The sequence below is a fragment of the Cavia porcellus genome, unplaced genomic scaffold, assembly GCF_034190915.1.
Source record: "Cavia porcellus strain 051 isolate PalLab524CR breed Dunkin Hartley unplaced genomic scaffold, mCavPor4.1 scaffold_16, whole genome shotgun sequence".
NCBI lineage: Eukaryota > Metazoa > Chordata > Mammalia > Rodentia > Caviidae > Cavia > Cavia porcellus.
Window position 1 is genome coordinate 6,952,446 of NW_026947499.1, and position 13,433 is coordinate 6,965,878.

The 13,433-nt window shown below is 46.9% G+C and overlaps 1 protein-coding gene across 5 annotated transcripts in view; it reads left to right on the forward strand.

Moving 5' to 3' along the window:
* The first annotated feature begins 11,146 nt into the window (after window positions 1-11,146).
* Window positions 11,147-13,433, forward strand: part of Sbno1 (strawberry notch homolog 1) — a 61,514-nt gene continuing 59,227 nt past the window's right edge. For 2 of the 5 annotated variants that reach the window (XM_063225517.1, XM_013144742.3), the window contains exon 1: window positions 11,695-11,919. The gene's annotated coding sequence lies outside the window, so the exon portion shown is untranslated. The other 3 variants (XM_003462908.5, XM_013144741.3, XM_063225518.1) reach the window with 3 other exon arrangements.

A 13,433-nucleotide genomic window follows, 5' to 3' on the forward strand; every position in this document is an offset into this window, starting at 1 on the left:
CTGTAATCCCAGCACTCAGGAGGCTGGGACAGGAGGGTTGTCATGAATTTGTACCCAACTTGGGCTATGTAGTGAGTTCAAGTTTAGCTTAAATTACAGAGCAAGACTGTCTTAAAAGCCCCCCCAGAGTAACTAAAATAAAGGAAGAGGGCCAAGGAAGAGCTCAGTGGCATAAGCGCCTGCCTGACAAGGGCAAGATCATGAGTTTGATCCCCAGTACCAAAAAATAAAAAATAAAAATAAAAAAAGGAAGAGACCACATTGTTATTATAATTATTTATTATTATGCAGTACTGGGGATTGAAATGAGGGACTTTCCACTAATTGACATTCCCATAACTTTTGACATTTTTGTATATTTGTGTATACGTTTATTTTATTGTGGTCTGTAGTTCAGGCTGGCCTTGGAACTCACAATGAATCTTCTTGCCTCAGCCTCCTGAATGCTGGGACTATAGGTATGGGGCTCCACAACTGACTTATTTCTTTTTTGGTACCAGGGAGGCACTTAATGACGCTGAGCTAAATCCCCGGCCTTATTTTTAACTTTTGAGACATTTTCCTCAGTTGCCCAGGCTTGGCTGGACTTGTGATCTTCCAGCTTTTCAGGGCGCTGAGATGACAGGTGAGAGCCTCCATACGTTGCCAGAAGATGACTTGGAAGGTACCTGAAAATGGAAACTATTTTGGAGCATGAGGCGGGGCAGGGCTGGTGACGCCAGAGCCATCCTCTTCATTGGTGGCTAAATGAGGAAGACCCGAGGGGAAGGTGCTTCTGAGAGGAAAGGGCACATACAAATGCTTAGCCCAGGAAGCAGAAAGAATCCCAGAGTGACAGGGACAGAGTATATGGTGGGGGTTTAGGGCAGGAATGTGGGCTGCGGCTGGGGCCCCACCCTAGGCCCTAGAGTGGTAGCTAGGCTCTTGGCTCCCAAATTCCTCTTTATGCAATGCCCTCGGACAGTGTCCTTTATTTTACTTCTTTACTTATTGTTTGAGATACGGACTCACTAGGTAGCTCAGCTGGCTGTGAGCTCCAGCCACGGCCTGCAGAGCGCCAGAACAGCTCGTTTTCCCCACCCTCAGGGCTCTAGGGGGCCTGGCAGCACCTGACCCTGCAGAGGCAGAGGACAGGACAGCTGCCCAGGTTGTGCACATGGCAAGAACCACGGTCTCTGTGCTCCAGCCTCCGAGGTGGTGGCCCCTTCCTGTATTTGTCATCTCAACATTCAGGGTTCCCTCCACAACCTGTTTAATACATTTCTTACTTTAAATTGTTTGTTTTTGAGACAGGGTCTCATCATGTAGCTGAGGCTGCCCTTGAATTCACTATGCAGCCCAGCTGGCCCCCGAACAGGTTAACTGGCCTTTTTCTCTCCCCCCAACCCCCTCTGCTCCTTGTCTTTGAAGAGGCAAGCAGCTGTGGGGTTTTTTCCCCCACTGGCAATTTGAACGCAGGACCTCACACTTGCCAGGCAGGCACTGTGCCACTGAGCCTCTCTGTGTAGTTTAGATTGGCCTTGAACTCAGTATGTAGTCGGCTAGCCTAGAAACCACAGCAGTTCTCCTGCCTCAGCCTCCCAAGTGCTGGGATCCCAGGTGTGTGTCACCATGCCTGTGTTGATTGTTCCTTTTTGGCCTCTAATGAACACACCTCTCCCTGGTCAGTCTTGTGTTGCCCCTTCCTGCATTTTTTGGCCTTGTTAACTTACAGAGGTAGCAGGGTCTCACCACAGTGACAGTTGCAAGCCTGATAGGTAGAAGGGCCTGGCAGCTTCTGCAGGCATGTTCTGGGGACTCCTCCAGTAGACATAGGCTTGTGAAGAGACAGAAGCCAGCGGCCCCCAGTGGCCCAGTGGAGCCAGCTCAGCTTGCAAGGTCAGGAGAAGCAAACTGGTCCTGTCAGTTGGGAAATCGGGAGGCAGTCTATTACCAGGGAGGAGACAGGCAAAAGGGTCTCCACCTCTACAGCCAAGCTCACGACCTTTTGTATTGGACCTGCTCCCCTTCCGGGGACAAATCTTTGCTTAGTGGCATCATTATCTACCCAGGTACCCAGGTCAGAAACTGAGGTGCCACCCTGTCCTTTCCTCCTCAGTGCTTCTCTATCTGACCCACCACCATGAACTCACAGCAATTCTCCTGCCTCAGTTTCCCGAGTGCTCAGATTACAGGCATGTGCCAGCACGCCCAGCCCTCCTATATTTCTTTCATTGCTCAACAATTCTGCTCCAGCTCAAGTGCTTATCTTTTTCTTTTTTTAGACTGGGTGTTGTTGTGTAGTCCAGGCTAGCCCTGAACTCACTGTGCAGCCCAGGTTGGTGCTGAACTCAAGGTGAGCCTTCTGCCTCAGCCTCCCAAGTGCTGGGATTACAGATGTGTGCCACTGCACTTGGGCCCCAGAGTGATCTTTCTAGAATGCACATCAATTGTAATGATTTTCTGTATATAAAAAATTTCTCAGTTCCCTGCGCCTTATAGAACAAAGTCTAAACTCAAAACTCAAAGTCCCTTTAAGAATTAGAGGCACTCTGGGGCTGGAGATTTAGCTCAGTGGCATAAGCGCCTGCCTTGCAAGCAGGCAGTCCTGAGTTTGATCCCTGGTACTGATAAAAAAAAAAAAAGACACACACACACAAAATTAGAGGCACTCTAACATGAGCGCCTTGAGTTTCTGCCCGGTGTGGGCTACAGTGAGTTCAAGGTCAGCCTGAACTACATAGCAAGACTCTGCCTCAAAATTCAAAAAAAGAAAAATACTAGAAGAGTGTGGAGAATGACCTTTATCTACTTTTTGGGGGAGGGGAAATGGTTGCCAGGGATTGAACCCAGAGCCTTTATACTGTATTACCCTCTCAGTCTCTTTTTTATTTCTTATTTTGAAATAAGAGTCTCCCTAAGAGCTGGGTGTGGTGGTGCACACTTATAATTCCAGCACTAGGGAGGCTGAGGCAGGAGGATTGTTGTGAGTTCCCGACCAGCCTAGGCTACAAAGTGAGTTCAAGTCCAGCCTGAACTGCACAGTGAGACCCTGTGTCAAAGAAAACAACAACTGGGGCTGGGGATTTAGCTCAGTGGCATAAGCACCTGTCTCGCAAGCAGGCGGTCATGAGTTCGATCCCCGGTACCGATAAAAAGAAAAAGACAAAAAAAGAGAAAACAACAACAAAAATGTCCGTAGGTCACTAAATTGCCCAGGGTGGGCTTGAATTTATGGTCCTCCTGCCTCAGCCTTCTGAGGGGTGGAATTATAGGTGTGTGTCACCACGCCTGGCCCTGTGAACTTCTTACTTGTTGTATCTGTCAAATGTCAAAGTTCAAGTGGAAGCCAGAAGCCGAGTATTGAATGGAGATGAAACGGTGCATTCTTCATGAGGCATAAATTGGCTGAGCGGGCAAGTGAAGGGTTCAGAAAGCACCTAAAGCATCAGAGCGTTAGTGACTGCAGGAAGCAGCTCTGTCAGTGCTGCAGCAGGCCAGGTGATTTAAATTCAGCAACCTGGTCTCAGGGCGTGATGGCATTTCGTGTAATTCCAACACTCAGAAGGCTGAGGTGGCAGAAGGGGGCATCCCTGTGAATTCAAGGCCAGCCTGGATCACATATGGAAACCCCTGTCTCAACCCACCTCCAAAAAGCCTCCCTCAAAAACATACACAAATGAAACAAAGAAACAGAACAAGTATGAAACCTCCAAAGACAGGACTTTGTTGGGCAGGGCTGGTGTCCCCAAGTTAGGGGCCACCCCGAGGGTCTGAGGCTGATTCTGGTGTTGGGATGCAGGACAAGTTCCCAAGTGATTGCTGTGTAGGGAGGCACAGGGCCTCAATGAAGAGGAGCCGCAGGGCACATGTGCAGGTCCCTTCTGGGCCTCCTCCATTCTCCCACTAATATCCTGTTGTGTGGTCCATGAAACAGAGAGACAGCTTGTCAAGCAGAAATGAAGCCTGAGTACATTCCGCAGCAGCAGACAGAAGCTCGGATTAGGCTGACAGCCATGATCTGATGCTCCTGCCTTCTCACTCCTACCTGTTTCAGGACATTTGCACGTACTCTTGCATTTTGGTTTTGTTTTTTGGAGACAGTCTTGCTGTGTAGTCCAGGCTGGCCTCCAACTTTAGCAATCTTCCTGTCTCGGCCTCAAGAGTGCTGGGATTACCATCATGTCAGGTTAAGGCTAACACCTGCCTTTTTTTTTTTTTTGTTGCTGAGAATCAAGCTCAGGATCTTGCAGGTAAGTACTTACACGGCTGAGCAATGTCCCCAGCCCAACGCCTGCTTTTCAGATTTCACCTCAGTCATCCTTTTTCTTTTAAGGAGAAAAAAACAAAAATCAATTAGCAAAAAAAAAAAAAAATCAACAACAAAAAGCAGTATCAATACAGTATTTCAAAACAAGGTGATAGGAATTTTTTTTTTGACACCACGGATTGAACTCGCCACCACTGGCCTGATAATAGGAATTTAACAGTGGTTGTTATATATTACATATTGTTATTTTCAAAACACTTGCTAAGGTTTCAGTCATCCTTTTTCTTTTTTGGTCTTTTTCCTTTTTATCGATACTGGGGATCGAACTCACGACAGTCTGCTTGCAAGGCAAGTGCTTATGCTGCTTAGCTAAATCCCCAGCCCCAAGGAAGACTTCTTGACATCCATGACGAAGCTAAACTATAATACCATAGGCTCTGCCGGCTATTTTGTGGCATTGTCACAGTGGTATTTTATGTTTTGCGTGATGTTTTCATTTGCACCCACTAGATTGTAAGGGCATCATCTTATGGGCAGAAATCATCTCCCCTCTTTTTTTTTTTTTTTAAGACAGGGTCTTGTTATGTAGTGCATGCTGGTCTTGAACTCACTGTAGCTAAGCTAACAGGCATAGGGTACCATGCCTGGCTTCCCCCTTGTGGTTCTTGAACTTTTTATCCCTAGCACCAGGCACAAGCAGAGATGCTTGGAAGTATTCATGGAAGGAAGAGAGAGGCACCGTGTGAGAGCCAGCATCAGGCCGGGAAAGGTGTCTGTGAACCACCTGTTTCTGGTAGCAGCCCTGCTCTGGATTGATTCTTTGGATGAATTCATCCGTCTCTGGCACACAGGATCTCAGTTCTATGGTCTGGTGCATCGTCTTTCATAGAGGCTCTGTGTACACGTGAACACATCACACTCACACACAAAGGCAGATTTGCATGTATGCACGTGCGTACTATAGAGATGCCTCATTTTTGAACAACTGCTGCGCTGTAGGGAACAGGCACAGTTCAGTCAACCGGTTAGCCGGTCTTCAAAGACATTTTCGTTGTTTCCAATCTTTTTTTGGGAAACAAGGTCTTGCTATGTAGTTCAGGCTGGCCTTGAACTACGTAGCCCAGAGTGGTCTTGGACTCATAGGAATCCTCCTGCCTCAGTCTCTGAGCGCTGGGATTATAGGCGTGCACCACACCAGGCTCATATCTCCAATCTTTTGGCTCTACAACTAACACTGCAATGAGTAAACCTGTACAGAACGTGTGTGTGTGCCTCTGAATCGTTATACACAACCCCTGAAATACCACTTTGGTTCAAGGTAGAGACGACACAGAGTTTGGTAGCAAGATATGGCTTGGATGCTTAGAAGGCGAGTGTCCAGGCCATTTCTCACTTTTCAAACCTACTACTTATTTACTCCAATGTGCAACCAGTTGGGGGCCACCTGGAGAGTGTAAGGAGAATGCCTTCCATCTGCTTGCTGCATCTTCCATGTTTCTCCTTTTATAACATGACAGTTGACAAGACAAATGACAACCTTATTTAAGATACTCTAGGCAGGGCCTGATAGTGCATACCTGTAATCACAGTACTCATGAGGCTGAGGCAGGAGGACTGCCACAAGTTTGGGGCTAGCCTGGGCTACATAGCAAGGCCCTGTCTCAAAAAGCTTTTTTAGTTTTTATAGTTAAAACAATAATTTTTAAGTACTTATGACTTTGTGCACTAAGGTACAGTCCAGCTGTTTTGTGACAGGTTCTTGCTAAATTGCCTAGGCTGGGCTCCAACTCATAATCTTTTTGCCTCAGCTTCCCAGAGTGCTGGGATTATATGTGTCCCACCACACCCAGCTTTTTTTTTTTAACTATACACATGAGGGTCAAATAAAAAGGGACTCCTATCTCTCAACCATCTGCAAAAATTAACTTAAAATATTTTAGATCAAAGACTTAAACATAGGACTCCAAAGTACGAAACGACTAGGAGAAAACATAGGGGAAATGCTTCAGGACATTGCTTTGAGCAAAGATTTTTTTTTAGATATGACCCCAAAAGCACAGGCAACAAAAAGCGAAGATTGAAAACTGGTATGTTGGGGGCTGGGGGTTTAGCTCAGCGGCATAAGCACCTGCCTTGGAAGCAGGCAGTCGTGAGTTCGATCCCCGATACTGATAAAAAGGAAAAAAGACAAAAAAAGAAAAAAAAAAAAAAGGAAAACTGGTATGTTAAACTAAGAAATCTTTTGTATAGCAAAGATATCATCAACCGAGTGAAGAGACACCCTACAAGTGGAAGAAACCTATAGAGGGGGAAGCTGTCCATCTGAAAGAGAATTAATATCTAGCCTTATGAGGCGCACAACAGTGAAAAAACAGGTGATTTGATTAAACATTGTGTAAAAAAACCTGAAATTATACTTTCTCAAGAGAAAATATAAAAATATACATACAAATGGCCAGTAAGTGTCTGAAAAAATGGTTAACACTGCTAATCATTAGGGAAATGTGAATCAAAACCCTCGTTAGATGCCATCTCTTCCCAGTTAGAATCACTTATTCAAAAACAGGAAACTGGTGGTGCCTGCCTGGTCCCGGCCCATGGGTGGATGAAGCAGGAGAATGACTGTACTTTTTTCCCTTCAGGTTTTATTTTTCATTGGCACACACATGTTTACGTTATCACCATGAATTCAAGGCTGGTTTAGGGTATATAGTGAGTTTAAGGCCAGCCTGAACTACATATAAGACTCTGTGTCCAAAAAAAAAAAAAAAGCCAAATAAAACACAAAACATAACAAGGGTTGGTAAGGATGTGGAGAAAGGAGAATTCTCCTACACCCTGGGCAGGAATAAAAATTAGTACAGCCATTATGGAAAACTGTGGAGGCTTTGCAAAAAGCTAGAAATAGAACCCTGTTTTTTTTGGTCTTTTTGAGACAGGGTCTCACTATGCAGTTCAGGTTGGCCTTGAGCTCACTTTGTAGGAATTTTTTTTTTTTTTTATCGGTACCAGGGATCGAACTCATGACTGCCTGCTTGCAGTATGCCACTGAGGTAAATCCCCAGCCCCCGTTGAGCTTACCTTGTAGCCCAGGCTGATGAATTTGCAGTGAGCCTCCTGCCTCAGCCTCCCAAATGCTGGGATTACAGGTGTGCACTACCACACCCAGCTCCTAGAAATAGAATTTCTGTATTATCCAGAATCCCATTACTGGATATATATCCAAAGGAACTGAACTCAGGATGCCGAAGAGCATTTGCATTGGTACATTTAGTGCAGCACTATCCACAATAGCCAGGATATGGCATCAAAGCTTTGCCCAGGGGCAGTATCATAGCCAGCAAAATTTATCCAAAGCATCATTATTGCTAATTTAAAAGATGGCATCAACCTCAGGGCGCATTAAAGGATTAATGAGTAAAGAAAATCTGGCACCTGTACATAAGTGTACACTATTCAGTCATGAAAAAGAGACGATTATGTGTGTGACTGCCAAGCTGCTCTCTCCCGAGCAATGGAGCCCCTTGCCTCCATGCTTTCCTAACCTTTCCTTCAACTCTGCTCACTGAGATATGCAGAGCTGGCTATATTGTTCCCTTAGTTGCTAAAAGAATGCGATTGAGGGTGCCAGGGATAGAACTCAGAGTGGCACCTGCCTGGCAACGGAAAGGTCCTGAGTTTGATTCCTGGTACAAAAAAAAAAATGATGGAATCTGACAGAGGGGCCAATGAGTCTCATTGCAGCCCAAAAGCAAGAACTGCCCTCCACTGCTGATGGCTGGAATGGAGACTTGAGCAGGACCTGCAATTCCAGGGATAAGACATGAAATAACATCTCAGCTGAGGCCATGGGACTCAGAAAGAATTATCCTCCCTCAAAGTAAAGGTGCCAGCCTTGCATACATCAAGCTATCCTTGTATTGCTGAGTGGAGGCCTTTGTGCCTGGTACAAAATTGCTGTTTCTCACTAAAGCTTGATGCCTGCAAAGTTTCTTTTTCCTAGTACTCTGCTGTGACGCCCATCTACCTCCCCAGCTGATACCAATAAAAACCATGAGCTTTTAGACTTGTAGTCTTTTGTTCCACAGGGAATACTGGGTCATCCAAGATCTCCTCAACTGCAGAATATTTTCTTTCTTTTGCATCTGTGTGCCCTGTTGCTCGGTGGGAGACCTGAACCTTCTGAGGGGGTTTTGTTATTGTCATTTGCAAGAACATTGGTGGAACTGGAGAATAATGTTAAGTGAAGTCAGTCAGATGCATAAATACTCCATATTCTCATTTATATGTAGAAGTTAACATTAAAGAAATAGAGTCTCTATTTTTTTTTTTTGAGACAGGGTCTCTTTATCTAGTTCAAATTAGCCTTGAACTCACTATGTAGCCCAAGCTGGCCTCAAACTCATGGTGATCCTTTCGCCTCACCTGAGAGCTTGGATTACAGGTGAGCACCACCATGCCAGCTCAATACCTTATTTTTTCCCCTGAAGTTCTGGGGATCCAATCCTGGGCTTTGTATATGCTAGGCAAATGGTCTATCACTGAGCTAAAGACACAACCCCAGAAGTAGAAAACAGAATAAACCAGGCATGCTGATGCATGCCTGTGACTCCAGTACTCTGGAAGCTGAGACAAGAAGACTGCTTTGAGTTTGAGGCCAACCTGGGCAACATAATGAAATTAAAGGCCAGCCTGAACTACACAGCAAGACCCTGTCTCAGAACAACAACAGCAACAACAAAGGGCTGGGGATTTAGCTCAGCGGCATAAGCGCCTGCCTTGTAAGTGTGTGGTCATGAGTTCGATCCCTAGTACCGATAAAAACTAAAAAGAGAAAAAAAAAATTAAACAACAAAATGAAAACAACAGAATAATCATTACCAGGGCCTTGGAAGGGTATGAGGAGGAGATGGAAATAAAATGTTTAAAAGGTTAAAAGGCTAGGCTGGGGATTTAGCTCAGCAGCAAAAGCACCTGCCTTGCAAGCACATGGTTGTGAGTTTGATCCCTGGTACCGGAAAGAAAAAAAAAAAAAAAAAAAAAGGTTAAAAGTCTGTAGGTGGATAGGAGAAATAACTTGTAATGTTCTGTAGTACAGTACAGTAATTTCAGGTGATAGCAACTAATGCGATATTTCAAAATAGCTAGTAAGAGGATTTTGAATATTCCTCTTCCACATTTAGTACACAGAAGTGTTCAAAGTGACAAATGTGAGACATGCATGATGGAGCACACCTGGAATCTTAGTGCTCTGGGAGGCTGAGGAAGGAGGGTTACAAACTTGAGACCAGCCTAAGAAATTAATGATTTAATGAGGCTCCGTCTCAAAATTAAATAAAAAAATCTGCTGAAGGATGGAACTCAGTATAAAGGCCCCCCTGCATTCAATTCCTAGGACCAACACACACACACACACACAAATAAAGTGAAATACATGCTAAATACCTGGTCCGATTATTATATATGCTATACATGTGCCGGGAATTCCAGTTACTTGGGAGGCTGAGGCAGGATCTGAAAAATTTAAGACCAGCCTGGGCAAGACCTTGTATCAAAATAAAATGGTCTGTGGATGCTCCCCCCAAAAAACTATACAGGCATTGAAATGTCATGCTGTACCTATAAATGTCAATTACTATGGTCAATTAAAAATAAACATTAAAATGGAAGCAAAGTGATTAGCTAAACGATTCTGTGCATTTTACATGTTTCTACTGCGTGTATGAAGACATATTATATACGTATGTGTACAAACGCGAGGTTGGAAGATCCATAATTATTCTCACTATTCTCCTTTTCCCCCCTCCATACTTCTCTTGGGGTTAACGTACTTTAACCTTAACTGTTCTTGGTTGTTTCAGCACAGGGCGCAGCCAGTAGGGGGCAAGAATCACCCAAGCGTGCTTATTACCTAAGCAACGGAATCAAACAGCATGATCAGAATGACTTTACAAAAGGACTGCTGAGAAGTTAATGTACATAGTCTATGTTAGTCCACTTAATAATAACTCAAAGACGAAAAAAAAATAAGTGAGAAACGGTAGGGTAGCTCTATCTTGCAGTAATCATGATTCCAGAGCAATTGGCCAGGTGGCCGCTGTGTGCGGAGCCCAGAGTGGATCTGCGGAGCTTACGCTCCTCACCATGGGATAATGGCGTGAACCAGCCGAGGGCCTGTAGGTTACTTGTGGTTGCATCCTCAGGAAAGTGCTTTGAGCAAGACTAGGACGCAATGGTTATGTGAATACTTTCTCTGGGATGCTTAGGAAATGAGGTTTTCAAAGTAACAAAAACCCCACTAGGTAACTTCCTGGGCCGCAGCTAACCTCCAACAGGATTCTGAAAATAGCTTCGGGCCCCTCCCAGCCGGACTTTGAAAGCAGCTGTAGGACGCATGCGCACGGCCCCTTGGATGACCTCCTGGTGGCACAAAGAACGCAGACCTTCTTCCCGACAGCCCGCGCGGGAGAAAAGGTGGGGGTAATTCTCGCGAGGTTTTCGCGGGCGCCGGCGGAAGCAGTAGACACGTGACTGTCCTAGGCGGCCTTCGCCTTCCCCCTCCCCCTTCGCGGAAACCCGGCCCCCTCACCCTTCGCCCACCCTAGAGCCGCGATAATGGACCGTTTGGGTTTCGGAATTCCCTTGGATCCAATCACTGGTACCAGGCCAGCAGGAGCCGGCGGAGTCCGTTTGGGGTGGCGAAAGCAGGGGGCGGTCAAGATGGGGGGGGGGAATCATCTTCCTTCACCTAGGAGGAAGGCGGGGTGGGGAGGGGAGCCGGGGACGAGGTGGGGGGGAGGAAGTCACGTGGGGGCGCGGCCCGCGCAGCCCTTGCGCGGCGTCTCGCTCGTTGCTCCGCCCCCTCTTGCCGGCGGGCGGGGGGGCCCGGGGGAGGGGCGTCAAGATGGCGGCGGGGAGGTAGGCAGAGCCGGACGCCGCTGCTGCCACCGCCACCGCCGCCGCCGCCGTCGCCTCCGCTCCAGTCGCCTGGGGCTCTTCAAGCTTTCCGCGCGTGGGAGAAGCTGTTCTGGCGTCGGGTCCCGCGGGGAAAGTAAGTCGCTCCCTTGGTCCTTTTCTTCCACACTCGCCCTGCCGGACAGCCTCCCACTCCCACCTTTCCCGGGGTCCGTGTGCGGCCGGGCTGGGGGGGTCGCCACCTCATCCGGCTCGGGACCCCGCGTCCTGCTCGCCATCTCAGCCGCCTGGTCCTGGCCGCAGCCCCGCTGCCTTCGGTTTCCTCTCCCGTCAGCGCCGGCCCTGCGGGCGCTGCGCGTGGAGCTCTCGGCTCCGGGACCCCGCTGTCCCGAGCCCGAGGCGCTCCGCGGCCGGGGCGGCGGGGTCTGCTCTCGCCGGCCGCTCCAGAGTCACCCTGTTAGCTTCCCCGCAACACCCCGTGCCTCGAGGCCCCAGACCCGCGGGGAAAGTGAAGTCAGGATCCTTCTGAGTCCCGCTCCTGCCCGAGCCTTGCTCCCGCTTTGGGAGGAGGGAGGTTAGGAGGCGGCGGAGTCGTCTACCCCGCGTCTGCACCCCTCGCGGGCGGGTGCGCGCGGACCTCGCGCCTGGCGCGGCGAGGACGGTGCGTGGAACACGTGGGGGCTACGTTCCTGCTTCACCGGGTGCCGATCTTAGTTTAGCCTGGAGCAAGCGTGCTGCCCTCCCGGACCCTAAGGGTAGGTATATGTGGGAGGGATGGCGGTGGCGTATGGGCTTCCTCGGACAGCGGTCGCTGTACCGAGCATCTGAAGTTCCTCAAAGCAGTGTCTGCTGGTGGTTTCCCAGAGGTGGTTTGGGATCGGTTTAACCGCTGAGGAGATTTGGATGTTCTGAACCCTTGTGATTGTTTCTTTTCCTGACCCTGGCGTCCAGCTCCTCCCCTTTCCACCCGGCTTTGTGCTTCTGTTTGGTTAATGTTTGCGGACCACTAACTTGATCCTTGCATAGAGAAGCTCTTTTTATGTGCGTGCTCCGTTTACTGTGGGAAGCTTTTGTTTTTTGGGGAGTCGCCGGTTGAGAAACGTGGGAAAAGAACAGGCGAGAAAATAGAATCAAAACGACATGTTTAATACATTGCATGTCGCAGCCAGTTGTAACGGCACCCGGAAGTTTGTGTGGAACACGTGTTCTAGGAAGCTTAGAAACTGGTTCCCCTTTGACCTTTAAAAGTTGATTGTTAGCAGTGAATGTTGAGTTAAATGCGAGGCCTCCAAAGAGTCAGCCAGGCAAACTATCAAACCCCAAGTGACTGCACCAGTCAGTTTAGTACTTGGGTACAGTTCTACCAGCTGACTCTGGAGGAATCTTAATCTAACTATTCCATTCAACTCTTAAGAATTTTAAACAACACTTCACTTTCGTTGTTGGATAAATGTTAAAAAGAAGAGCCCCCCTATTCATTCATTGAATGGTATTATATGTCAAGCAGTTTTGTGTTTTCAGGGCTTGCTTTGTTGTAATTGCTTTCAAAACAGACATTATGAAAATTATTTTCATGCTTTTAAAAGTGATTTGCCCAGAGGACTTTATTTTTATTTTCTTGAGACGTAGTCTCCTGTATAGCCCAGGTTGACATCAAACTCTGTGCCATCTTCCTGCCTCAGTCTCTGGAGTGTTGACACTACAAGCTTGCACCACCAGACCCAGCCTAATGCAAAGGTTTTAGCTACTAATAGACTACATATTGTTTCCTTTAGGTTGAACTTTGAGTTGAGACTTGACTCCTGTGAAGGACAAGGACACTCAGTTCTGGTTGCATCAAGTGGAGTAACTGGGATGTCACCCTTTTCTATTTCCTATGCTTTGCCTGACTAAAGTCGGTGTAGAATTGGTTTCACATTAAGCAGCCAATTAGAAGTAAAATTATGTAATACTAAAAGTTTTTTGCAAATGTTTACTGTTACATGCTGATTGACAGATTCACCTTGATATGATTTGCACTCACCAAGTATTGAACATGACTTTAGGATACCACTGAACTTTCTGTGTAGACAGGCCTCTTGAAGGCCACAAAGTATTTAATAAGTCACATATGTTATAAAACTCATCAGATTACCTATCTTGGAAAGCATTAAGTAAATTTTAATAATCATTGGCTAATGTTTTCATTACATCTTACAGTAAGGAATGTGTGTTACATTGTCCAGTACAAAGATTCAAAAGACAACATTCTCATTTTCATGCTCTACTG